This window comes from Agelaius tricolor, unplaced genomic scaffold (genome assembly GCF_023055355.1).
Source record: "Agelaius tricolor isolate 1412-34295 unplaced genomic scaffold, bAgeTri1.0.p SCAF_50, whole genome shotgun sequence".
Classification (NCBI taxonomy): domain Eukaryota; kingdom Metazoa; phylum Chordata; class Aves; order Passeriformes; family Icteridae; genus Agelaius; species Agelaius tricolor.
Window position 1 is genome coordinate 285723 of NW_027269310.1, and position 26733 is coordinate 312455.

The window sequence follows — 26733 nt, forward strand, 5'->3', positions numbered from 1 at the left end:
CGCTCGTTTCTTAAATTTTGCCAATACTTCAGCAGCATTGCTGGCATACTTCTTTTCTCCCAGGCTGATGATCTTAGGTGTGTTGCTTCTGGAAGCCAACTCCGGGTCCACGGGCACTATTGCTATCTGCATCCCCTGTACGACGGAGTGGATCAGTCTAATAAAACAAGGAATTACACATGGCAGGAACAGGATTCCAGCTATTGAACACAGCACGAAGAACATAATTGTATTCCACCAGGCCCCATCAAACAATTTGTCCCACCATGAAGATTGCAAAATTGAATTCCATATTTGAACAGGGACATGGGCCACTTTCTTGATTTTGTCTGCCAATCCTCTTATGGTCTCCCCATAACTGTCAATCTCAATACAGCATTCTGATTCATTGAACTTTCCACACACTCCCCCTTCTTCGGCCAGCAAACAGTCTAAAGCTATTCGATTTTGGTACACAAATGCCCATACCTGGGTGTGCTGCTGACTAAGTAAATCCAGGGCCTCGGAGGTGTGATTTGATACAATGTCCACCACTGCCTGCAGCTGAATCAGCCAGCTCAGTAGGTAAATCGGAGTCCTATACCCGTAGCTTCCACCTTGAGCCCACGTGCTCGGTCCATAATAATCAATTATTCTTGCAGCCGGCCACTCTTCTTCGCCCCAGGTTTGTTTACCACTTATTACAGGTATCATCTTTTTCAAGCTTCTCCTCTCCCTCCTCAGGGTCTCATACAGAGGAGCCCCTAGTAGGTTACTTTTCATTCGAGGGAGAGTAAAGAAGACTGGCCCGATCATGCCCAGAGTGCATGATCCCTTCCACCTCGGGGGTAACTCACTGTATGCCTTTTTCCCGCAAATTCAATCAATTCCATCTGGGGCTTTCCATCTGATATTCATCCTCCCTGGGTCTCCCCAGTATTCTCTCAAGCCCTCCAAGGATTGGAAAGGGTTGGCTCCAGGATTTTTGACTCAGCACAGTCCTATCCTTTTGTTCCATTCGCAATTGGTCTCATTTTTCCGCCTCCAGTACCCTGTAGGTGTTCTGGTTGCCAGACCTTGCCCTTGTTGTTCGAATCTACCGTCAGGGTAGTTACACACGGAGTGTATCCCACCATCTCAGTATATTCCTTTCCTTCCCGACTGATGCAAATAGTTCCAATTACCCTCTGGTCCAAAATCTACCCCTCAGGCCTCTGTGCCAACTTTGAGACTTTTGGATTGTCCCATTTCAGAAGCTGTTCCGGAGCCAACCCTTCCCCTTTTCATGGCCATTTCTCTGCTGACTTCAGCCCCTCACAAATCCAGCAATTTGACAATCCCAGTTCAGTTGCAATTTCTTGCATCAAATCAATCGATTTCTGTCCGGGGAAGGCAATTCCCCATCAGCATATTTTTTCTCAAGTAATTCATTCTGTTCTTCCAGAGTTTTTAATCTCTCTTGTTCAATTCTTTTCTTCCTTAGTTCTGACTCCCTTCTCTTCAATTCCTGAGTGATCTCTCATTCTTCCCTCAGGATCCTCACCATCTTTATTTTTCATGAAACAGACAACCCGGTCATATTGCAGGCACACCCTATCATCATTCACCTGTGCCAAATCCAATATGATTGGTTCTCTGCTTAAGGTAAACTTGCTATCAAATTTAACAGTTCTTCCCATCCAATACATTTTCCCGTTCATCGTGCATATCCCCAGCCTCGCGTTGTCATAACACAATGGGTTCACATGGTGATACGCGACAAAGATCCATTCAGTTTTTCCCCCAACCCACATGGTTCGATTGCATTGGTTACAAACGGGGATTGACATTATTTCTGCACTCCGTTTCCGTATCTGATGCGTGTGCTCATCTGACTGCCCGTTCCTTGACCCTGCCTCAGAATTGATACACCAAATCTGCTTGTCCAATTTACATAATTTGACCCTTGTGCCGTTCACCCAACAGTACCTGCCAGGCTCCTTGATGCATTCTTCCGGGGCTTGGTATGCTGAGGGTTTCCCATCCCCTTGCACAACTGGGACCACCTGAGTGCAACTTCCGCACTCACCTGCAGAGCTCTCGTTTCCGCCTCTCATCGGGACCTCAATGTGCAGCCTGCGTCCTGCACATGGCCAGGCTCAGGCCAATCAGGATTCCCACCAGGCGTACTCCTCTGCCTTTGCCTCCTCCCCCTGGGGTGCCACCAGCGGTGGGGAAGACCATCTTCACAGCAGCAGGAGTATTCTTCAGGGAACACATTTTCTGACCTAGCCGCATACCTCCTTTTAAAGGCGCCTCACCGTGAAACCTTGACGGCATCTGAGCTGCACGGTACCTTGATTGATTTCCGGCACTCCACATCCAGAATCTCTGCCTTTGATCTAAGCTTTCCACACAAGCCGTTCTGAAAAATCTGAAACCACTCCTGTGAATCTAATTCAATGATTCCTAGATTTGTGGCTAGGGTTAGGATTCGGTCAGGCAGCTCAAGCTCCTCCTCCAGACACTGAGTGCACAACCCCTTTGGCCTCTGTCCCCTTCTACAGTGTACAACAAACACCCCCTGACAGTATTCACATTTGAAATGTACAAACAGATAGCATACACAGTCAGACAGTATACGACCTATCCGATCACTGTTGGTCATTTACAAGGATGTTGGAGTCTGAGTTTCAAGTCGCCTGGGGAAGAAGTGACCTTTCACTCGGGCGCTTCCTCCTGATGTTCGACTTTCTTCACCCTAGATGCGTGCGTCCAGCCTTTCTCCGCCATCCGAATGGCTGTGTCTGTTGTCAGGAGCACAAGAAAGGGGCCTTCCCAGTGAGGGGAGAGGGGTACATCTTTCCACACTTTCACAGGCACTCTGTCACCCGGCTGGATTTTGTGGATAGTGAATCCCAGAGAAGCACTCTGAGATATTATCCCTTGTTTCCTGAGTTCTTGCAAATTTTTGTTGATTGTAACCAAATATGGTTGAATCTGACAGTCCTCAAGCCTGGGGTGTCCCACCGGCATCCCATGTCTATATGGCATCCCATACAGCATTTCAAACTGTGAGAGTCCCGTCTCTGAATGAGGCATCATCCTGATATTAAGCAATGCTAGAGGCAGGCATTTCAACCAAGACATCTGAATTTCTAAAATTAATTTAGACAACTGCACTTTCCAAGTCGGATTCATCCTTTCCACTTGTCCTGAGCTCTGGGGATGCCACAGAGTGTGGTATTCCCACCGAATGCCTAGCACATCAGCCATCTACTTAATAATCTTTGATGTAAAATGTGTTCCTTGGTCTGAATCAATGCAATTCACCACCCCATATTGGGGTACAATTTCCTCGAGTAATTTTCTGGACACTGTCTGAGCCATTGCCCATGGGCTAGGAAAAGCCTCCACCCAATGGGTCAATTTGTCCACGATCACAAGGACAAATTTGAATCTCCCCACTTTTGGCAATTCTGTGAAACCAACTTGAATTCTTTCAAATGGTCGGTATGCTACGGGGCGATTCTCCAGGATGGCCTGTTTTGCCCTTGTCTTGTTGACTTTCTGGCAAATCAGGCATCCTTGTACCTCTTGTTTGGCCAATTTGTAAATTCCCTTGCACCTGAAAAATTTCAAAAATTGCTCCGCCAGGGCCTGTGCCCCCCAGTGTGTTCGCTGGTGCAGTTTCCACAAAATCCTCCTGGTAAAACCTTTAGAAATTGGTTCTCTCCCATCAGGTAATCTCCACTTACCTTCTTTCAATTTTCCTCCAATCTTCTCATAACATTCAATCTCCTCTTGAGAGGGCTGTGGAGGATCATCTGGGACCTCAGTCCCTTTGATCTCCGGTGTATTCACTGTCATCAGTGCCATGGTCTTGGCTTCCTGGTCCGCCAAATTGTTTCCCCTGGTTCGGAACTGAATTCCTTCCTGGTTTCCTTTTACATGGAGCACCGCAGTTTCCTCCGGCCCCCTTAGAGCTTCTAAGATTTGCCGGATCAATTCTCCGTGCATCAGTCCCTTCCCCCTTGTGTTGATCAGCCCCCTTTCCTCCCAGATTTTCCCAAAAGTGTGAACCACTCCAAAGGCATACCTAGAATCTGTAAAAATTGTTCCCTTTCTCCCTTTCAGTCCCTTCAAGGCTCTCAGAACTGCATACAGTTTGCATGCCTGTGCTGACCAATTCGCACTCAGGGGACCTGCTTTAATCACTTTTCCCATCTGTCCATCCACGACTGCGTATCCTGATTTCCTTTTCCCATCAACTACCCTGCTTGATCCATCCACAAACCACTTCTCTCCTTCATCCAGCTCTTCCTCTTCTAAATCCTCTCTGATCTTTGTTTGTAATTCAACCACCTCCATGCAATCGTGAACAAGCTCCTCTGAAGCTTCCCCAAACAAAAACTCTGCAGGGTTCTGTGCGGTTGTTGTTCTCAATTCCAAATCCTGCCAGTGAATCAAAATGGCCTCATCCTTCAGCAATCTAGCATCAGTGAGCCATTTGTCTGCCTTCTGCTGTAGTATGTCCTGCACATTGTGCGGTGCAAATACTACCAACGGTGCGCCGGAGGTTGCCTTTTTGGCTTCCTCCACCAGCAATGCTGCAGCGACAATCGCCTGCACGCAGGTGGGCCAGCCCTGCTGACCGGATCCAAAAGCCTCGACAAGTAACCCACCGGTGTCCTGACCCCTGCCCAGTCCTGTGTCAGCACCCCATGTGCTGCGTGACTGCTCACGTCCACAAACAACTGAAAGGGTTTCTTCACATCAGGGAGGCTCAGCACTGGTGCTGCTGTGACTGCTTCCTTTACTGCCCTGAATTCTTCCTCGTCTTTCTCCATCCATTTGATTCGGTCTGTGGTGAGTTTCTCGTATAGAAACTTCACCTTTTCGCTGTACCCTTCAATCCACTGCTGGCAATATCCCAACAACCCCAAAAGCTGTCTGACCTCCCTTTTTGTTTGCAGGGGTGGTAAGGCAATAATCCCTGCCACCCTCTCTGGATCCAATTTCTTTTTTCCCCTGGTTAACCAGTGTCCAAATACCTGACCTCGGGTTCTGTGAACTGCAACTTCAACTTCAACACCTTCAACCCCTTTTCCCCTAAAAAGTTCCAAAGCTCAATGGTGCTCACCCTTACAACCTTCTCCCTTGGGCCTGCAACCAACAAATCGTCTACATATTGTAGCAATTTTGTCCCCTCTGTTGGTACAAAATGACTCAACACCTGCTCAAGTGCGTGCCTGAATAAATCCAGGGAATCCAGGAAGCCCTGAGGCAACGATGTCCACCTGAACTGCTGCTTTCTGTTCGTCTCCGTGTCTTCCCACTGAAATGCAAAATAATCTCTGCTGCCCTCTGCTAAAGGACAGGTCCAAAAAGCATCCTTCAAGTCTATCACGCTGTACCACGTGTCCTCAGGAGAAATGTTATTCAACAAAGTGTAAGGATTCGAGCCCATGGGGAACAAAGTCTTAGTGCTCTGATTCACAGGCCTTAATTTTTGCACCAGCCTAATGCTCCCATCTGTCTTTTTCACAGCCAAAATTGGGGTGTTGTGCTGAGAAATGAATGGCTCCAAGGTTCCTTTCTTTATCAAGTCGTCAATCACTGGTTTCAATCCCTTTCTCCCCTCCATGGCGGTGGGATATTGTTTGACCCGTATATTGTTTGACCCGTATAGGGTCTTCTGGTCTCCCAATTTTGACACAAATCCGCTCTATGTCCAACCTCCCAGCTTCCCCTTCAACATACCACACCTTCGGGTCTATTTTCTCCTCTTCCTGAACAGTGAGTTTATACATTCTCACCCTGAGCCAGGAATTCTCCACTGCCAAGCCGATTTCTAGGGCTACCATCATGTCCCGCCCCAGTAAATTAAAATCCGCATCCCGTATCATTAATATATGTCCTGTACATCTTTTGTTTTCCGTTTCTATTTCTACATCGTTTATGATCGGAAGCTCAAAGGGTTCCCCTTTTGCCCCGATTACCATCAGTGAGTCGTCACTCAGAGAGCACCCTTGTGGCAGCTGCTGCACCGCTGTCCGTTCCGCCCCCGAGTCTACCATAAACCACATCTCCTGCCTGTGGGGTCCTACTTTGAATTTTATCAAGGGCTCCCTCGGTGTTCCGGACCCCAAACTGAGAAGCCCCTGACACCCGTAAACTTCTTGAAACATTGCCTGGTCCTTGGCTTTGCTGGGACAATTCCTTCGGATGTGTCCCTTTTGCTTGCAGTAATAGCACTCGAAATCTCTCCTCTGATCATTCAATCCTTTTCCTTGGGAAGAGTTCTGTTTCTTAGCCAGCGCCTTCTTCGCCATGTCTCTGACCTGCTCCTGTTTTTGTGCTTCCCTTACCACAGCTACCAATACCTTAGCTTGGATCTTCTGTTTCTCTTCGTCTCATCTCATGTCGACTTTCTGGGCTTCCTGAAGCAGCTGCTGCAACCCCTTTTCCTGCCACCCATGTATCTTTTCTTACTTTTTCCAAATGTCCTCCCAGGATTTTCCTACAAACTGAGTTTTTAGCAAAACCGCCCTGATCGGAGAATCGGGATCCATGCCCAAATACATTCTCAAGCCCTTGCGGAGCCTCTCCAACCATTCCGTGGGAGTTTCATCTTTTCCCTGGCACTCTCTGAGTACCTTCCTCATGTTCTGTCCCTTGGGTACGGCTTCCCTGATATCCTGAATTATCATATTTCTTAAAATTATCATTTTCCGCCTCCCCTCCTCCGTCTGGGCATTCCAGGACAATTTTTGGTTTGGCCATCTCTCATCCCCGCTTTCCCTGTTGGGGTTTCTCTTTTCCCAGTCTTTGATCACAGCTAGTCTGATCATGTCCCTCTCCTCATTGTTGAACAGCGATCTCATGATCCCTTGGAGATCCTCCTAGGTGTAGGTGCTGGTCCCTAGAATTTCATCTAGCCTTTCTGCCACCCCCAAAGGATCATCCATAAATTTTCCCCTCTCTTTCTTGAACGCTCGCACATCACTGGTGTCTATTGGGGCATGTACAAAGCCAATAACTCCAGGAGCCATCGGCACCTCCCGTAAAGGGAAGAAACGGGGCTTCTCTTCCTCATCCTCACTGTCTCTCGTGGTTGCCCTCCTAATTCGCTGCCTCGTTCAATAGGCCATGGGAGATCTGACTTTGGGGATGGTTACCTGTTTTTCTTCAGTTTTGGGAAGGGTCGGCAGCAGCGGTTGCTCACATGGGAGCGGAGCCGCCGCCGCTTGTTCACGTGGAGGGGAAGGCGCCACAGCCTGCTCTGGTGGGAGCCTGGAGGAGTGGGGGGATCGGCCCAGGCTCTGTGCTTGTTCAGGATCCCCGAGTGCAGCAAACGGGAGAGTTCCCGGCTGGGAGAGGCCCCGCTCAGAGGGAGTCGCTTGCCCAGGAGAGCTCCAAGGGCTCCTTTTGGAGCGCTGTTTGCAGGGCCCCAAGAGAGGGGCTTCAGTCCCAGCAATGGCTCATCCTGGCCGCACTGGGCACCAACAGCTTTCTTTGGCAGGGTGAGAACAGGGATCTTGTGCCACTGAGGGAACAAAACCAGTTCCCAGGGCTGCTGCTAAAGGAACCAGGAGCTGGTTGGGCAGCAGCAGTGCCTGGAGCAGACAGTGTTTGTGATGAGCTGCAGAGGAGCTGAGCCCAGGGGCTGTTGGCCAAGGCCGAGCCCCAAGGAGCATTTCTCAGCTGGCAGGGCGGCCTGAGAAGGGCAGGGGGGAATGCACCAGCACAGGGCCATGGAACCAAGGGACCATTGTGACACTGTGGGGCCCTGTGAGACCAAGGGACCATTGTGACACTGTGGAGCCCTGTGAGACCAAGGGACCATTGTGACACGGGTGGACCTCATGGAACCAAGGGGACTGTACTGACATTGTGTGGCTCCATGGAATGTAGGGATCACTGTGACACTGAGAGGCCTCATCAAACCAAGGGTCCATTGTGACACCAGGGGACCTCATGGCACCATGGAGACCATTATGACACTTTGGGGTGTCATGGAACTAAGGGGCCATTGTGACATTGCAAGACTCCATGGAACCAAAGGTTCATTGGGACATTGCAAGGCCTCATGGAACCATGCAAAGACAATTAAGACACTTTACAGCCTCATGGAACCAAGGGGCCATAGTGACACTGAGAGGAACCATGGAATCATGGAGACCATTGTGCCCCTGGGGGTCCCCACAGAACCAAGAGGACCATTGTGATATTGTGGGGCCTCGTGAAACCAAGAGGCCTTTGTGACCCTGCAGGGCTGCATGCAACCAAAGATCCATTGTGACACTGCAGGGCCTCATGTCATCAGTGCTCCATTGTGACACTGGGCAACCAAAGGAGACCATTGTGACACAGCAAAGCCCCAGGGTCCAAAGGTCCATTGTGACATTGCAGGGCTCATGGAACAGAGGAGTCACGCGACATTGTGGGGCCTGGGGAACCACGGAGACCATTGTGACACTGCAAGGCCTCATGGAATCCTTGGGACCATTGTGACACTGCGGGGCCTTATGACACCTGGGGGCCACTGTGACATTGTGGGACCCCATCGAACCTGGGGGCCAGTGTGACACTGCAGGTCTTCTTGTAATCAAGGGGCCATTGTGACACTGCTGGAACCCATGGAATCAAGTCACCATTATGACACTGCGGGGCCCCATGGATCCAAGGCACCATTGTGACACTCTGGAGCCCCATAAAACCAAGGGAACACAGAACAGCTCTGGCTGGTTTGGCCTCCCATGGGCTGCCTGACTGGTCCAAGGGACCTTTGCATGTTGAGGGTCACTTCTCATCTGCTGCAGAAAGGCTGGGGCTCTGTGCTTTCCTTCCCAATAGATATGAGCTGTCCTTCTGCTCCAGGCAGCCATGGCCAGAATTGGGATTTCACCTCCAAATTTCCTTCAGTCCAGGGATTGTTCCCATAGGAATATTGCCAGGACAAGTCTGTCTAGCAGTGGTTTCACAATGGTCACCTCTCATCTGTCCCCAAAACACTGGGGGAGGCTCCATGCTGTCCTTCCCATGGGAAAGAACTGTCCTGCTTCTCCAGGTGCCCATGGCCGAGATTGGGTTTCCACCTCCAAAATTCCCTAAATCCAAAATCTGCTATTATTGACAAGTCTGGCTGGCTTTGGCCTACTGAGGCTCTCACCTGCCTTCAAAACCTTGGAGCTCTGTGCTTTCCTTCCTACGGAAAAGAACTGTCCTTCTCAGCCAGGTGCCCATGGCCCCAATTGGGATTTCACCTCCAACATTGCCTGTTGTGACAGACTGGAGGAGATTGTTGGCTCCAAACAATTTGTGTGTGGGGGAGGAAGGGGCAGGTCGGGCCTTGCCCTGCCCTGTAAGCCCAGCCCTGCCCTGCCCTGTGACCCCAATGCCCCCAGGGGCCTCCAGTGGGTTTACGGTTTCTACCTGAACCGCGGCACACTGAACCCCCAGCACCGCCGTCTGAGCCTGGGCACTGGGGCCCTCTTGGCTCTACTCAGTGCTGCTGCTGTACTCGGGGCACCCCAAACCCCGGTAGGGACCCGTGTCCCCCCACTCCAGGGATTGTGCGTGACTCACACTGCCCCGATCCTCCCTGCACCCGGAGCTCCGTTCGGGGTTTGCGTGCCAACTCACCAATTCGTCTGCCACCCTCAGCACGCCCTGAGGGCGCCTACCAAGCCTGAAGGGGGAAGGCCGACCCTTTGCGTGCCACTCACATTTCTATTCCTCCCACACCCGGAGGGGGGCCCACCTTATCCCCCTGGGAGGCATCTCACTCACTCAGGCTTCTCCTGCTTCCCTCCGTTTCTGGCCGGTCCCCTGGCAGGAGTCCGGAACCGCGGTACTCGGAGGCCCACAGCTGCTTCGGGGCTCCGAGCTGCCGGGCCCCGTCTCACACACACTTCTTTTGCTTGCCTCCTACTCCTGACACCGCCTTTACTTACCCATGCTCCTCCACACTCTTTGCTCCTAGGCTGCTGCCGACCGCCCCAGATAGGGCCAGATATCCCGGGGGCCCTCAGTCCTCTTTGGGTGTGGCCTGTCCTGGACCAGTCCCCCAGACTGTTATGAATGGCCCGTGAGCAGCTCTTTAGTGATTTCAGCTTTACTGGAAACAGTCTAGGCAGGGGACCCATGGGGTGTGCGCACACCACCGCTCCTCCCCAGAGGGCGTGGAGGAGGAGGAGGTCAGCTCCGTCCTCCAGCAGAGCTGGGTCTTCTTTCCTCACGAGAGTCTCTGAGTAGACACCTGTTGGTTTCAGGTTCATAATCTTTATACTGCTCTTGGCCCACTCTGGTTAGGGTGATGAAGGTGAAAAGTTCTGACCAGGATCTTTGATATTGTCTTATGTTCTCTTTGTTTAGAGGTGGTATTTTGATTCTTTATTTGCATGATTGTTCGTTGTTCGAGGGGTTTTTTGTTATGTAATCCTTTTCTGCTAGGTCTTATGGGAGTTTCATATTTGCTTATTAGGGGACGTAATCATCCTCTTTATGGTCTCGGGTGGTTTGCCATTTGAGATGAGAGTGGGAGCAGTGGGGGGAATACCCAACAGTAAGGGGATTTACATAATTAGAAAACCTTTAACAAACAATTAAAACTAACACCGGCACTTTACATAACTATAAAACATTAAACAAACAATCTATACCTATCATTGGAACTTTCTATTAACTCCTTTAACAATTTATTCTCTACAACACTCTGGGAGTTTGTGGAACCAAGGGGATTATTGTGGCACTGTTGGGGCCCATGGAACCAAGGGGCCAGTGTGGAAACAAGAGGCCATTGTGAGCCTGTGGGGTGTAACAGCCCAGAACACTGAAATGCTGCAGGTAACCAAAGGCTCCTTTACTTGAGTTTGGTGCACAGCAGGAACACCAGCCACATATTCTCAAGTGGTCAAAATGACACAAAATTTTACTGGCAAAGTACAAAAACACAAGAAACTTTGGAAGAGGATTTACTGCAACATCCAATTACACAGAAAACACTTATCATAGCGGCAACTTCATTAACTTAGCTCATTTAACCTAGAAATCATTGAACACGTAAGCTGCTGAGGTACCTAAAAATATAAAGAGCATTAGAAGGAGAAGAAAGAGACAGAAAGACAGAAGCTCTATAGAAGACATGCATATGACTATCAGTTCCTAGTGTTCCAGTGTGGGTGAGACACAAACCCCAGGAGAAGGCAGAGTCCATACCAGGGGCTGACCTTGTGCTCCGTGTTTTTAAGCCCCCAGGCCTTTGTGGGTCTGCCCCCAGGTGGGATTTCTGATGGCTCAGGCAATCAGGGCTGGGTCAGCACTGTCCCCACTGTGTGACTGATTGACAGCTCATCCCACGGTGTCTCAGGACATTGATCTCATCCAGCCTCTGACAGTGACCATGGTGACACCGCGGAACCTCATGGAACCATGGGTCGGTTGTGACCAGGCGGGTCCAAGGACACCACGGTGACACTGGGGAACCTCATGGGAACAAGTGGCCATTGTGATGCTGTGGATCCCAATGGAACCAAGGGAACATGGAACAGGCTGATGCCTTCAGTTTTAGCTGTCATATCTCCAGATTCTGTACTGCATTAGTCTGTAACTCTGGACTTCATACAGAGTGTTAGCAAGTTCTCTTCACAGTGTAGTCAGACAAAACAATCCTTTTCCAGCCCCAGAACCAGATGCTGTTGCAGCTTCAGGCCCCAAAAGTGCAAACAACAGCGAATTGAGGAGAGCAAACTGGGAGGATGGGACTGCATCACCTGAGGCTGGAATTGGACATTTAACCCTAATATTTAAATGGACCAAACCTTATAAAAGTGGGAAAACCCCTGACCAGTCATCCATTTTGAGTGTAGCCTTGGCTGGGCTCTTGTCCTGCTCAAGGGGAATCCTTTGAAGGCCTTTTAATAAATCCCTACTTTATTCCTTTAACTCTGCCCAGCCTCTGTTCCAGGGAGCCTCTCCAGGCATCAAGCTGATCAGTGCCTGGAGAGCAAAGGATTGCTCAGGAAGTCTCCCTCACCCTCGCACAGTCCCATCTGACCAGGGCAAAAATCCAGTGGGGAGGAGAACATTATCTTGGGCCCTGGAAGGTGTGTTCTGCCTTTGCTTTGCACTTCCTTTCCTTGGACATTTGTGACATCTCCTTTGAGGAACTGAGGCTCATGGAGTTGCCACCAAATCTCCCATGGGGCTCCTCAGAGTGCACAAAGCCCAAAGGAGCTGTACCTCGACCAGAATTGGCTTCAAGAATTAATTTTGTCAGGAGTGGAATTAATGAAAAAGATTTCAATGAGCAATTACCTCAAATGATTTTTTCCCATTTTCAGGATTTTCTCTCCTTAGTTTTCTTTTCATAAGAAGCAATATAACATTATTTTCTAATTGATATAGAAGCAGGGTGTTCCCTAAGGAAGTCTTGATTGGTAGGAAAGGTCTTCCTTGAGGTCAAGCACTGCCTCTATGAATAAAACTTTGCTTCTCACATTTTCAATACTGCCATTTCTCTCCTGGGCCTCTGGGCACCTGCATCCCTTTTCACCTTCTAGAAGGCAGTGAGCTGCGTCTCAGCTGCTTTTATTTTTTGGGACAGGAATGATGTTTTCTGTGGTGGTGAAACAGCAGCCAAAAGCTGACAAACTGAATCCTGACCTGAGCTGCCAGAAGCCATGAGAAAGCTGAAAACTCTGTGAGAACAGAGTTGTGCAGCAGTGAAAAACAATTTGTTTTTCCTGAGAAAGAGCTCTAGGACAGTGGAAAACAACCGACTTTCCCTGAAAAAGAGCTCTAGGACTGTGATAAACGCTAGCCACCTGCATAAACTGTTTTTTCACTCTTAGATAGAAAAATGAAAACTATCTCTCACAAACAACTTTTCCTGCACTTACACACCAGGGGTTTGAGTGACCAATCAATCACCTGTGGGTAAACAATCTCCAAACACATTCTGCACATGAGCCCAACACAGGAGAAGCAAATGAGATAAGCATTGTTTTCCTTTTCCTCTGAGGCTTCTCAGCTTCCCAGGAGAAAAATCCGGGGCGGAGGGATTTTTTCAGAGAATGTGAATGCCCCAGTGTTAGAGATGAGTAATGAGATGGTTGGCTCTCCCAATTAAAGGGTGAACATGATCAGTATGTTAAGAGAAGTTGTACAGATGTAGAGTTCTGTTACTGCAATGTGTCCCCCCGCCCAGCATTGTTATCCCGGGCTGATCTTGGTAGTGCGGGCATTTGGGGAGGGGCAGATTGTTCCTAAGAGGCACGGCTTAGCAACAGCTGAGCTCCAATCCAGTTCCAAGAAAGCAGTCTGCACCAATGGACAGCGACCAAGAGTCAAGAGACAGCCTTTGGGAGGAGCTAGGGCTGCCTGTTGCAACAGCAAGGATATAAAAGGGAGAGCAGCCATTGTGTGGATGAGCCAGCCCCGTGGTTACCAGCCACAAAGTGGGGGAGGCTCCCAGCACTGTCACTTTTTCCTTATTTAGTCCCTTTGTTGTAAGTTTTGTTAAGTTTTTAATAGATCTTTCAAAATTTTGAGACGTGAACAGTCATTTCTCACAGGGAGAAAAGGTTTTAAAAGAAAGGGTTTTTTTTAATTTTTTTTTTTTCTTTTAAACCCAGGCCATGCCGACTTCTCTCACAGTGAACCACAGCCGTTCTCACCACCTGCACAGCCACCCCTCCACTCAACCCATTCCCCCTGGACTCTGCACAACTCCCAACACACCATTTGTCTGGGGGAAAGCACAGACTGTGTCAAGGCAGCAGAGCCCAGACCTGGCCTGACTTCCCCAGACCACTGGAAAGGAGGAAATCCAGACCCACGGACACACACACAGACACAGAGCAAAGCTTTGCTCAAAGGGTTTATTGACTATTGATTGATTATTCTTCAGGGGAAATGGCCCAGGGCTCAAAGGGTTCAGGGGGTTCCTGCAGGGATGATCATCTCCTCATGCCACTGGAGAGGAAAAAGGACACTGGTCCTTGCCAGCCTAAAAGACAAAGCCCAGAAGGTGACCTCTGGAGCCCACTGGGCCATGGCTGGGCTTTGTCCCCAGCCCTGTCCCTGCAGGCACGGCTCACCTAGGCATCCAGAGAGGCAGCCAGGCGCTTCTGCCGCAGGAGAGCCCGCAGCTCTTCAGCCACAGGGGGCTGGGGACAAAGGCAGCGTTAGAGACACACTGGGGGCACTGGGCTGCACTGGGAGGCAGGGGAGAGCAGGGGCGCCTTGGGGAAGGGGCTGTGGGAGCAATGGGGTGCAGGAGCTGCTGTGCTGCTGCCCAGAAGCACTGGGCTCCTGACCAAGAGGCACAGCTGGGGCAGGGGCTGCGTCCTGGCTCATCCAGGGGCTCCTGGGCTGACAGGGATGGGAATGCAGCAGGGCCCTGGGCAAAGGCTTCCCTGGGGAGCAGCCCTGGGGCAGGGCATTGTCTGGGCTGTCAGGAGGGGTGCACTGGGCTCTGCTGGGACAGACTGGGATGGCCTGGGCTGTGCTGGCCAGGCAAGGGGAGGCTCTGACAGCGGCAGAACTCGTGGTACCCACCAGAGGCGTCTCCAGGACCGCGACATTGTCTAAATCCAACTGCAGAGAGACCAGGAGACCTCGCTGGTCACTGGGATGTCCCCGGTGCCAGCAAGGGATGGGGGCACACCACTGCCCCCCAATGCCCTGAGGGGATGCCCTCCCATGCCAGCAGCCCACTCACCTCCCGCAGATCATCTTGGGTTCCTTCCAGGAGTGCCTGGAAAGGAGAACAAAGGCTGGGTCTGGACTGGACCTTGTGGGGCTGGGGGGGACACGGGTGCAGGGAGCAGGGCGCAGGCAGAGGGATGGGAATTCAGGGCCTTCAAGAAGATCTGTTTGAGGTGGGGGGAGACCCAAAGACACTGATCTGGGGTCACTTGAGGGCCCAGGGGACAGGGCTGAGGGTGTGGAAGGAGCAGGGGGTGAGGTACAGGGGAGGAGAAAGGAACTGAGGTGTAGGGACATGGGTGGGCAAGGGAGGGACTTGGTGGTGACAGGAGAATGAGGACAGGTGGGGACAAAACCAACGGGACTGGGAGATGGTGTGGGAGTGGGGGTGAGTCAGGGAATTGTACAGGGGGACCCCTCTGCAGTGGCCAGGAAGAAAAGCAAAGGATTGAGGGGGGACATGGAAGGAAAGGCCTCAGGAATGGTCAGTGGGAGGGCGTTTGAGGACCCTGAATGGGACACAGAGGAGGGACCAAAAGGGTGGGAAGGGAGGCCAGAAAGGGCAGGATGTGGGGACAGCGTTTGGCTGGTGCCTCACCTTGGCCTGTGCCGGGGGGCACAGCAGGATGGAGAAGAGCAGGGCCACGCTGAGCACAGCCACCTTCATCTTCCTCTGGCTCTGGGCAGCGCTGCCTGAGGCTGCAGCAGGTGAGGAGCACCTTTATCCCTGCCGGGACTCCTCCCTGCACCCTCCCTGCCAGCCCCCAGGCCAAAGCCCGGCTTGGCACAGCCCCCAGCCCTGGCCACAAGCCCAGCCCTGGCACAGAGTCCACCCCACCCCACCTGTGGCACGGATCCAGCCCCCTTGCCCGGCATCCCTCCAGCTTCCTGCACGGGGCAGCTGCCACTGGAAGGGCCCAGGCACCTGGGGGGCCAAGGGGGGCAGGCAGGGAGCCAAAGGCACCTGGGGACCCTGTGGGGACAGCCCCCAGTCCAACACAATCCATCCTCCAACAGCCCCCAGTGCCAGATCCCCCATCTCCTGCTGCCCCTCCCCTGCCAGAGCTTTCCCTGGGGGACACCCCAGAGCTGAGCCCGGCCCCAAACCCAACATGTGGGAGAACAAGGGGAACAAGGGACATGGGATCAGGTGGCTGATTGGCATCTCAGTCACTGCAGACACTGGGGAGCACTGGGCAATGCTGAGCACCTGCAGACAAGGCTGAGGCCTGGGGAATGCCTCATGAGTGACAATTCCCACATCCACACAACCCGATAGCCCTTTCCCTGCAGATGCCAAACCCCACCAAGCTCCATGCCCACAGCCCTGTCCAAGGGGAATATGCCCTGCCCTGCCCCTCATCCTGTCACACCTGCAGCCACCGAGCCCTCCCAGAGCACCTGGGTCATGGCCCTGGCTCTGGGCCCAGGCCAGCACTGGCCCTGAGCAGGATGTGCCCATCCCAGGCACATGGGGAAGTGGGCACCTGTCCCCAGGCAGCCACTCGGAGCTAATTGGGGTAACAGAGGTGCCCTGTGAGGAGGAGGAGGGGTGTTGGTGCCCTGCCAGCCTCTCTGACAAGCCCTGTTTACCCAGGCCCTGAGGCACCAGGAGCACATTCAGACATCTTGGGCTTCCAGGAAGGAAAATCCACAGTGAAGTGGTTCCTGAGAGCTGTCCATGGCTGTGATTCCTGTTTGACATTCCAGGGCATAAGTGAAGGGTTCTGCACATCTCTTTCCCCAGGGACAATGTGCATCCATCAGAGAAGTGTTATGGCCCAGCTGGGAAAACATTTCAGGCCACTGCCTTGATTGTTTGCTCTGGAACTCACCCAAGGAGGCGCAGGGCCCAAGGGGGATGATTTCCCTTGGGGGTTTTGATGCTTTGGGCCTTGGAGGAGACACCTGAGTGTCCCTGTGGGAGATTCTTCACCAGATGGACAAGAGCTGTGATGTCATTGGTTTTCTGAGGTCACCTTGGAGAGAAATTGAGGAAGTGTCTGCAAGACCCTAAACAGTGAATGAATGGATGAAGGAGATTCTCACTGTCCTGACCCACTATCCAGCAAAACCACAGCCAAGGGAAGAGGCCTGGTGGAATCAGGGGGGGAAGGAGACCTTGTTGAGCCTGGTGCACACTGGGCACTGTGGGGTGATCTCCTGCTGGTGTCCCAGCTGTCAGTGCAATACCACTGCTCTGATAAGACTGGGTCCTTAAGCAACAAAAGAAGTGTTCAAGCTCAGGGGAGGGGGGGATCTGGTCGCACTTCTCTTCTCTGGCAGTTTCTCTCCCAGGGGGGACATTACATGAGAATTGGGATGCGGTAAAGGACAGGGCTGAGGGCAGCTGCTCCCTCTCTCTCTGGGCTTCGCAGGAGGACGCTGGGAGCTGCTGCCTGGGAAAAGGAATTGGTTGCTGCGGGTGGCCAGAGCAGCTTCCCCAGGCAGGCGCTGTCAGGCGCCTGCAGCACCGAAAGCGGCTCCACTTGGGGCTGCCTTGACAACTGCCCCAGCCCAGCAGACGCCTGAGCCCGGATGGTGCAATCAAAGCCTCACCAGAGGGACGAGAGGACTCCTCGCAGAGCAGATCCAGCCGGGTTTATCAAGGGAAAATCCAAGGGCCCAGCTGCAGTGAGGGGGAAGAGGGAAACAGGAGCAAGCAGGAACACAACCTCTGCTGAAGGGAACCAGAGGCAAAGAGCCAGGAGCAGGGCTGGGGCCAGGGTATATAACTGGAGGAAGGCAGGAGGGCTCGGGGTACAAATTATCCAATGGGGAAGGGAGTCAGGGCTGGAGTTAAGGTGGGGTGACACGGGACGCACCAATGGGGGAGCAGAGTGGGAGGGGTCTCTCAGAGAAAGCCAATGGAGGAACGGGGAGTACAGAACTTTCTGGAACTGGGGGACGAGCAGCAGTCGATTGACAACAGCACATTCACATTAACAAGCAAAGAACCATGGGGAATTCCACCAGTCTCTCACCTTAACTTAAACACTGGTGTTCTCCAATGACATCCCAGGTTTGTCTTCTCCATGCCTGTGTCTCACATCTCCCCATTTTTTATTTATTAAATAAACATTTCCCAGTCTTTTGTCAATTCTTTTCTTAAAACACATCAGTGCTGCTCAAACGATAACAACTATGAGAAGGACGCACAATAAACTTTTAAGAATGGGGGCACCCACACAGGAAGGCCCCACTGCATGAGAGTTTTGTCCATCATGTCCACAACTTTATTTTCAGTAAGAAGAGTCTTCATTTGCTCTTGCATTTGTTTGTTGGTGGCCTGGATCGATGTGCTTTTCCATGACAGGTTAAAACAACAAAGTCCTTTGAAATCTTCACAACCATGGCCACGGGAGAGCATCAGGAAGTCGATGGCCGCTCTGTTCTGAAGGGTGGCATGTCTGGTGGTTTCCTCGTCCGCTAGAAGGTCTGATAAGGAAGCGGATGTAGCCTTGGTCTGCTTACTAAGCCAGCACTCCAGGTGAGAAAACTCACTGAGGGCCTTCGCAGCTGCAACCCATGGTAGAAAGATGGAAACAGCGACCCTCTTCATCTTGCCCCAATTATAAATTTGGCCATCACAATTTTGATTGAATTGGGAGTACGATCTTTTCTGGGGCACCAATTGAGTTTCTTGTTTCCAATTTTTAATTTGGGTAGTGTTTGGGGTGAGGGTAGTAAGCTGACCAAGGCTGCAGGGGCCCCCTTTGATCTTCGAGGGGATCCCTGCCCACTCCCTGTCACCACAGATGAGAAACACTCCCTCAGGAAGCACTCTGGGAAACGGAGAGGACTTAGATAATGTTTTGGCAGTATAATTGCACCAGTCAACATCATTGTATCTCTTATCATTTGGTGATATATCTTTTCTCACTATCATCTGTGGTTCAGATTTCTCATGCCAATTTTGTTGGGGTGGCTCCTAGAAAAAGTTGACACAAGAAGTCGCTTTGAGGAGCCCGGTAGGTCTAGTTCTTGGAGGTCCTGTGGTGCATGGGGTAAGATCTTCATCCACTCATCCCAGGTGTCTACCAGGGTGGGCTTCTTACCTGCACAGGCACATTCATTTGGTGACAGGGGGATTCCCACCAGACATGTAGACAGCGGGTCTTTTGCACCTCCCATGGCCATGCAAAAGTTATCCTGCTTGAGAGATTTCCCCAGTGTGACCCATAGGTTTTCTGTTGGTTGTGGCATGACCCATCCAACCGCTGTTTGGATGCACATGAGCACAGTGACGGTGGCAGCAGCTGTTAAGGTATTTCGGGGTGTCCTGGGAGTGGCCATCTGGTCCTCCAGTGAGTCAGGTATCGACTGTTCGAGCACTGATAGAAACATGAATGGTCAAGTTAGTTGTCACTGTAATTTTCTTCGATTTGTCCCCATGGTAGGGAGGGCGAGGGATTGGCAATTGGGGCAGGTGGAGACAATTGCCTTGGCTTGGTCTCTGGAAATCTTAAATTGACCTACTAAAGCTGGAGCATTCTGAGGGAAGAATGCATGGCTTAGACGAGCCTGTTGAAAGACATGTGGTGCAGCGGGGGAAATGTGGGTGGCACTTGCTGCCATTGCTAACAAGTCTGCTCTCTGGCTGCCCTCAGTGATGTATCTTGGCAGCTCTGTGTGTGACCGGACGTGCAAGATGAGATAAGGTTGCTCTCTGTGGGAGATGAACCAAATTAATTCAGAGAGCAAGCTGTAGAATTTTTTATTTTGGACTTGCTTGAGCAGGGCACGCTCTGCCCGCTCTGCTATCCCAGTGACATATGCAGAATCTGTGACTGAATTGAAGGGTGGTTGGAATGTTCGAAACGCCCTCACAGCTGCAGCAAGTTCTGCAGTCTGGGGGGAACCTTCAACAACCTGGATATCAGACTCCCACTTCTGAGTGTCCGGGTCCCTCCAGGTGAACACTGACTGGTGAGATTTGCCTGAACCGTCAGTGAACTCCATGATAGCGTTTTTGAGTGGAGTTTTACTTTTATCTGATTTTGGGGCCAAATGCAGTGAATCTTTAAAAAGTCTGTGTTTAGGATAATGAATTGAAGTTTTTCCGGGATAGCTGTCAAAAGAAATTTGCAGATGATCATTTGTTTGTAATAGAGAATCCAATTGTTCCAAAGTATAAGGGAGGTAAATGCACGCCGGATCGCAAGCTGCAAGGGTCCGGAGGCAATGTCAGCCTTTAATAATAAGTTTGGCTACAAGTTCTGGTGGGGTGGTAACTGTTTGATGTGGTTGGTGCAGCAGAAAAAGCCACTCGATGATGATGAGTGGGGTTTTTGAAGTATCATCCCACTGAAAGAGCAGCACATGGAAGTTTGGGCACTTACCAAAAATACCGAGGCTGAGGGGAAGGGACCGGTCTGTCCGATGTGCCTGGCGGTGTTTGATGGCGCTGGCGACTCTCTCCAAAGCCTCCCAGGCTTCTGGCGTTAGCGAGCGTGGGGAACCCAGGTCGCCGTCTCCTCGTAGAAGGTCGAAGAGCGGTGCCGGTTCTTCTGTGGTGAGGCCCAGGAGAGGTCGGATCCACGTGATGACGCCGCACAGCTGTTGCGTGTCTCTTAATGTCTGGGGGTGCTCGTTGATGGACAGAGTTTGAGGCACGACAGTCCTTCCTGTGATTAAAAACCCGAGGTACTTCCATGGGCTCGATAGCTGGATTTTTTCCTGAGCTATCTGAAACCCCGCACTTTCGACAGCTGCGACAGTCTTGGAAAGTGCTGCGTCTGAGTAAGACTTGGTGGAAGCACAGATTGGTACATCGTCCATGTAATGTAGGTGTGAGACTCTGTCCAAAGTTTCTCTCATCTGCCTCACCATCGTCATTGGGGACCACTGAAGAAAAGCCCCTTGTCTGAAGTTTCTGGCCCTGGTGGAGAAAGTTACATGCCAAGGGCCCCAAGACCTGAGCACAGCTCCTGGCATTGCTAAGCTATTGTTCACAGGTGTGTTTGCTGTATGCTACACTGAACCCAGTGAAAGGAAGAAGGGGGCCCCTTGCCTTTTTGCAACAATAGCCTTGGAAGTTGTCCCACCTCTCGGCCTGGCTGGACTTCTCCTGAGTTTTGGGTGGTCCCCCACAGAAGACCCCTCACTTGTCTTACAACGGCCGTGACAGACAGACTGAGATGTACAAGGCCTCTCCATCAAAGACCGAGACATGAAATCCCTATGTGAAAAGGCCCCCCCACACTCTTTCCAAGGACTGGGACTGAGACCCCTAACCTGGGGGAGGTGTGTGGGGGAGGCAAGCTAACCAAAGCAAGATGGATGTTGCAGGTGCGAGCAGTGGACCAAGAAGACAATGGCTCTCACCCACTGCAGAGAACATGGACTGTGTGTACCCTTCTCTAAATACCATTTTTTCTCCCAAAAATACAATAGACTACCTTTGATTCGGTTTCAAGTTTTACCCCTTCCCCCATCAACAAAAAGAGTATAATAAGAGTTCGGATGAAGTGCAACCCTGAGATCTCCCCAGACGTGACCTGGTGAACTCCATTGGCTGGACATCAAAGGACTTCGCTGTTCTATGTTTGGTAGCTTTATACCTTCCTTTCTCTTCCTCCCTCTTTTTCCCTTTTCCCCAATTCCTCCCCAATGCATTTTGTTGTGGTTATTCAATAAAGGTACATTTGTTTTGATTATCACTGCAGCCCCCTGTACCGTGTCGGTGTTTTTTGCACTCTGAGATCAACCCACAAACCATCACAAAACCCGTTCGTAAGGATGGATTGTGACACTTGCATACATACTATAGAAACCTTCTATCAAACCTTAAAAATTCTCTACAAATTCATTTCCAACATTACTGGGTCTGGCACCGCCCAGATCTGGTGTTTGCTGCCACCTCCAGTGCCCAGATCTGGAAATTCCCTTGTTCCGGCAGAGCCAAGTCCAGCAATTTTCTGGTAAAGAAAGCCAAAATCTGGCAATTTCCCACTGCTGACACTGGCAATGCCAAGATCTGGTGTTTGCTGCCACCGCCCGTACCCCAGTCTGGACATACTCGGTTCCAACACAGCCCAAGTGCAGCAGTTTTTTGGAAAAAGAAAACAAAACAGCAATTTCCTGGTGCCAAGACTGTCACCACCCAGACCTGGTGTTTGATGGCACCGCCCATGCCCAGATCTGAACATTTCCCTGTGCCACCACAGCCCAAGTCCAGCAATTTGCTGGCAAAGAAAGCCAAAACCAGGCAAATACCTGGTGCCTACACTACTCCGATCTCGTGTGTGCTGACACCGCCAGTGCCCCGATCCGGAATTTTTCAGATGCCTGCACAGCACAATTCCAGCAGTTTGCTGGCACAGAAAGGTCACATTTGGCAATTTTCCAGTGCCAGCACATTCCCCAGCAAGATCTGGTGTGCGCTGGCACTGCCAGTGCCCACATCTGGCAATTTCCCAGTGCTGGCACAACCCAAATGCAGCCATTTTCTGGCAAAGAAAGCCAAACCCGGCAGCTTCCCGGTGCTGCCACCAGCACCACTGTCTCTGTCTCTCTGGGAGCCTCTCAGGAACCCTGGGCCAGTCCCGAGTCGGCAGACACCGGGGGCAGCCCCGACACGGCCGACAGCGGGGAGACACTCTCTGTGCCCCGAGGGTACTGAGGGCACCTGGGCTGGCCGCCTTTGCAGCACAAGAGACACCAGAGACAGCGGTAGAAGAGAAAGGGCCGACTCTTAGCAGGGGTTAATCCAAGGTTTTATTCCAGGTGTCCCAAAGGAGCCCCTACACCTCAGGGGCCTCCTGCCGAGAGCCCGGGAGATGTGCCAAGGTTACTAAAGGGAGGTGGAAACCCAAAGTAGAGAACATTTGACTAACCAAGAAGTGACCCTAAGGGATGGGTCCTGGGGGATGGACATTTAGGACAGCGTATGGGGCAAGGCTTGGGGGGCTGACCCCTGGCCTCTGGCTGATCACTCGACATCCTGGACCAAAGCTTCTAGAGGGAGGGGATGGGATGCTGAGTGATTGACAGAGAGCCAGGGTGGGGATTTGGGGATGATCTCAGCAAGGGCAAAGGATTACACAGGGAAAGGGAGGGGGGTACCATCTGGGATGAGCCATTTCGGAAAAATACGGGGATTCAAAACCTAAACTATCACAAAGTATTACAATGTATGAAAACACACTACAACACACCACCCAGATCTGGTGCCTGCTGCGCAAGTGCCCAGATCCGGAAATTTCCCAGTGCTGGCACAGCCCAAGTCCAGCAATTTGCTGGCACAGAAAACCAAAATCCAGCAATTTCCTGATGCCAATACAGGCGCCCAGACCTGGTGTTTGCTGCCACTGCCAGTGCTCACATCTGGATATTTCCCTGTTCTGGCAGAGCCAAGTCCAGCAGTTTTCTGGCAAAGAAAGCCAAAATCTGGCAATTCCCTGCTACCGTCATTGGCAATGCCAAGATCCGGTGTTTGCTGGCACCACCAGTGCCCAGATGCGGGAATTTCCCGGTGCTGGCACAGCCCGAGTCGAGTAATTTTCTGGTAAAGAAAGCAAAAAAACCTTGCAAATACCTGGTGCTGGCCCCACCCAGATCTGGTGTTTGCTGGCACTGCCAGTGCTCAGATCCAGCAGTTTCCCAGTGGCAGCACAGCCCAAGTCCAGCAGTTTGCTGGCACAGAAAGACAAAACCTGGCAATTTTCGGGTGATAGCACCAGCAGCACCCAGATCTGCGGTGAGCTGGCACCGCCAGTGCCCAGATCTGGCAATTTCCCTGTGCCAGCACAGCCGAAATGCAGCAATTGTCTGGCAAAGAAAACCAAAACCAGGCTCCACCCAGATCTGGTGTTGGTTTAAAAGAAGAAGGAGACCTTGGCTTAAGGCCGTGGGAAAACCCTCTTTAGTTGGGGTCATCAGGAGCTCCCGCCCATAATCCTCTTGTTCAATTATGCAGATTGTTACTAGAAAGTTCTGAGTTCTCTTTGCTACCATTGGTTACATTTTACTGCAAAAATTGTAATATTCATAATCCTTCCTTCCTCTTGGATCCTTCCCTCAGATCCCACCTTAACCCCTCCCCATAAATAAATGTATAAATATCCCTGCAGGACCCTAGACCCAGGCTTTTTTCTGCTTTGCTCTGTGTACTGTGCACGCCGTCCTGTTTGTTGTGTTTGCCTTCATTAAAGTTCTGTTTCCAGACAAGCAGATGAAAGCAGTCTCTGTCTGTAAAGTGGCCAGAGCTGGTTCTCAGGGAAACCACTGGCCAATGGTCCGGACGAGGACCAGAAGGTTTCACTGGTGTTTGCTGGCACCGCCAGTGCCCAGATCTGGAAATTTCCCTATTCTGACACAGCCCAAGGGCAGCAATTTGCTGGCACAGAAATCCAAAACCTGGCAACTTTCTACTACTGGGTCTGGCACTGCCCACATCTTGTGTTTGCTGTGCCAGTACCCAGATTTGGAAATTTCCCGGTGCCAGCAGAGCCCAAATCCAGCAGATTTCTGTTGCTGCCAACGACACCACCCAGATCTGGTGTTTGCTGGCAGCGCCAGCGCCCAGATCTGAAAACTTCCTGGTGCCAGCACAGCCCAAGTGCAGTGATTTGCTGGCACAGAAAGCCAAAAGTGTGAAATTTCCAGGTTCTGGCTCCAGCACCATCCAGATCTGGTGTTTGCTGGCAGTGCCAGTGCCCAGATTTGGAAATTTCCCGGTGCCTTCACAGCCCAGGTCCAGCAATTTGGTTTTATCTTGCTTAGGCAGAGAAGTTCCTGGGACTGTGACTTTCCTTTTTCTTGCTCTGGACTGAAAACCCAGAAAAACACCTGCAGCTCACACCTGTGGCCCACCGAGGTCTGGGACGCTGCATTCCAGCACCAGAGGGACTTAGAAGAGACCGAGTGAGCCAACTACAACCCACAAAAAAGGACTTTCTGAATTTGCCATCTCTTCAGCACAGTCAGAGGTTTTATTTAGTATTATTCATTTTTCATGCTTGTGAATACTTTACTTGATAAATAAACTGGGGTTTTATTACTTTTCCCGAGGGAAGTCTTTTTCTGAACTAGTAGGAGGAGAGGCCACTGGAACTTGATTTCTAGACGGACCCCTTTTGGAGGTTTCCTCCCAAAATTTGCCCTAAACCAGCAAAACAGTCACAATGGAAACTTCACCAGTGGCATAATTTCCTGGTGGCAAATCGTGTGACAGAAGCTTGAGCTTGTCCTCCAGGAGAGATTCTTGGCAAGAGCAGACAGGAGAAGATTCCTGGAAAACTGAAACAGCTTTCCAGAAGCGAAATTAAAATGAAAGAAACAATCCAAGATATTTTTCTCTATTTATTTCTGTGCTCCCCTTTTCCATGGGGCACTACTTCTCCATCCCAGTAATTCCAGATGCACTGCACCTCTAAGATCAGTGGCTTAGTGATTTTTAGACACTCTAAAGTACCATGAGCCACACAGAGTTTTCCTTCCCCTGTTTTTACTGGAAGGCAACACTGGAGATGTAAGTGCAGTGCTGGGCTCAGGTAGGAATCCTAGCCCAAGGGAAGGTGTCCCGCCAGTGTTTGCCCCTCAGCCAGGCCAATGCAGAGCAGCAAGCGAGGGGATTGCTGTGCCAGTGTGCAGGAGTCAGGGCTCTGCACCTGGGCTCAAGGCTGCAAAGTTCCCGTGTTTGGACAGACTCAGGGGCTGTGCCCGGGGCGCGCGGGGCTCGAACGTGGGGCTCGTGGGGCGAGCGGGGAACGGACACGGGGACGAACGGCCCCGGTGCTTCAGTTGCAGCGGCGGCAGCGGCGGCAGCGGCGGCAGCGGCGGCAGCGGCGGCAGCGGCGGCAGCAGCAGCGGCGGCAGCAGCGGCAGAAGCAGCATAACGAGATAATCGATAACGATCTTTCTCTTTCTCTCTTTCTTGGTCTTTCTCTCTTTCTGTCTCTGTGTCTCCCTTTCCCGTTGTCGGGCACCCTTCTCCCGGGGTCCCTTGCCCGGCGTCCCTCTCCTCTCCCCGCCTCCCTCTCGTGTCCCCGCCTCCCTCTCCCCCTGCCGGGCCGGGCCATGCCCCCGGCCCGCCCCCGGCCCCGGGCGGGGCTGCCCCGTGCCCGGCCCCGCCCGTCCCGCCGCGGTCTCGCCTCCGCCCGGCTCTGGCCCTACTGGCGGTGGCGCTGCTGGGCGGGCATCAGTGCCGTGTGCGGGGGCGGCATCGCCGCCCTTCGCCTCCGCCTGGCCCGAGCCCGGCCGCGGCCCCGAGGCAGGCTCCAGCCCCGAGCCCGGCCCCGGCCCCGGCCCCGGCCCCGGCCCCGGCTCCTCCCGGGGCCCGCGGAGGACACAGGCGGCGCGGCCGCTGCCGCCGCCTCCGCTGCGGCTTCCCCGGCCCGAGCTCCGCCGCTCGGCAGCGCGGCCGCCGGCCCCGAGCCTCCCGTGCCGCGTTGCGAGGAGCGAAGGCCTGGGCATGGCCGGCCCGGGGCGGCTGAGGGGCGCTCGGGGGCCGTTGCTGGCCCCGGGCCGAGCTCTGACAGCCGCGTCCCGCCCGCAGGGACGGCGCCCGAGGCCCTGCAGGAGCGCTACCGCCTGGGTTCGCTGCTGGGGCGCGGAGGATTCGGCAGCGTCTTCGCGGCCACGCGGCTCTCGGACGGCGCCCCGGTGAGCGGCGGGGCCGGCGGAGGGCGCAGGACGAGGGGACGGAGGAGGAGGAGGATGGGGCTGGGCAGGGCGGGCGGCGAGCTGAGGCCGCTGCTGTCCTTGGCTTGCAGGTGGCCATCAAGAGGGTGCCACGGAACCGCGTCCGGCACTGGGGCGAGCTGGTGAGTGAGCGGGGCCAGCGGCAGCAGCCGGGGCTGCCGGGCGGGGATGAGCCGAGGCCCGGCACGGTGGAAGCCGCCAGGACGCCTCGAGGGGGAGCGGGCGTGGGCGCAGCGCAGGGCGCAGAGCATCCCGGGCTGGCTCAGGGCTTCCCCAGGCCTGGCACGGCATCGGCCCCACTGAGGGCATCGTGCTCCTCCCGCAGCCCGACGGCAGCAGGGCCCCGCTGGAGATCGTGCTGCAGGCCAAGGTGTCCACTGGCTTCCCCGGCGTGGTGCAGCTCCTGGAGTGGCT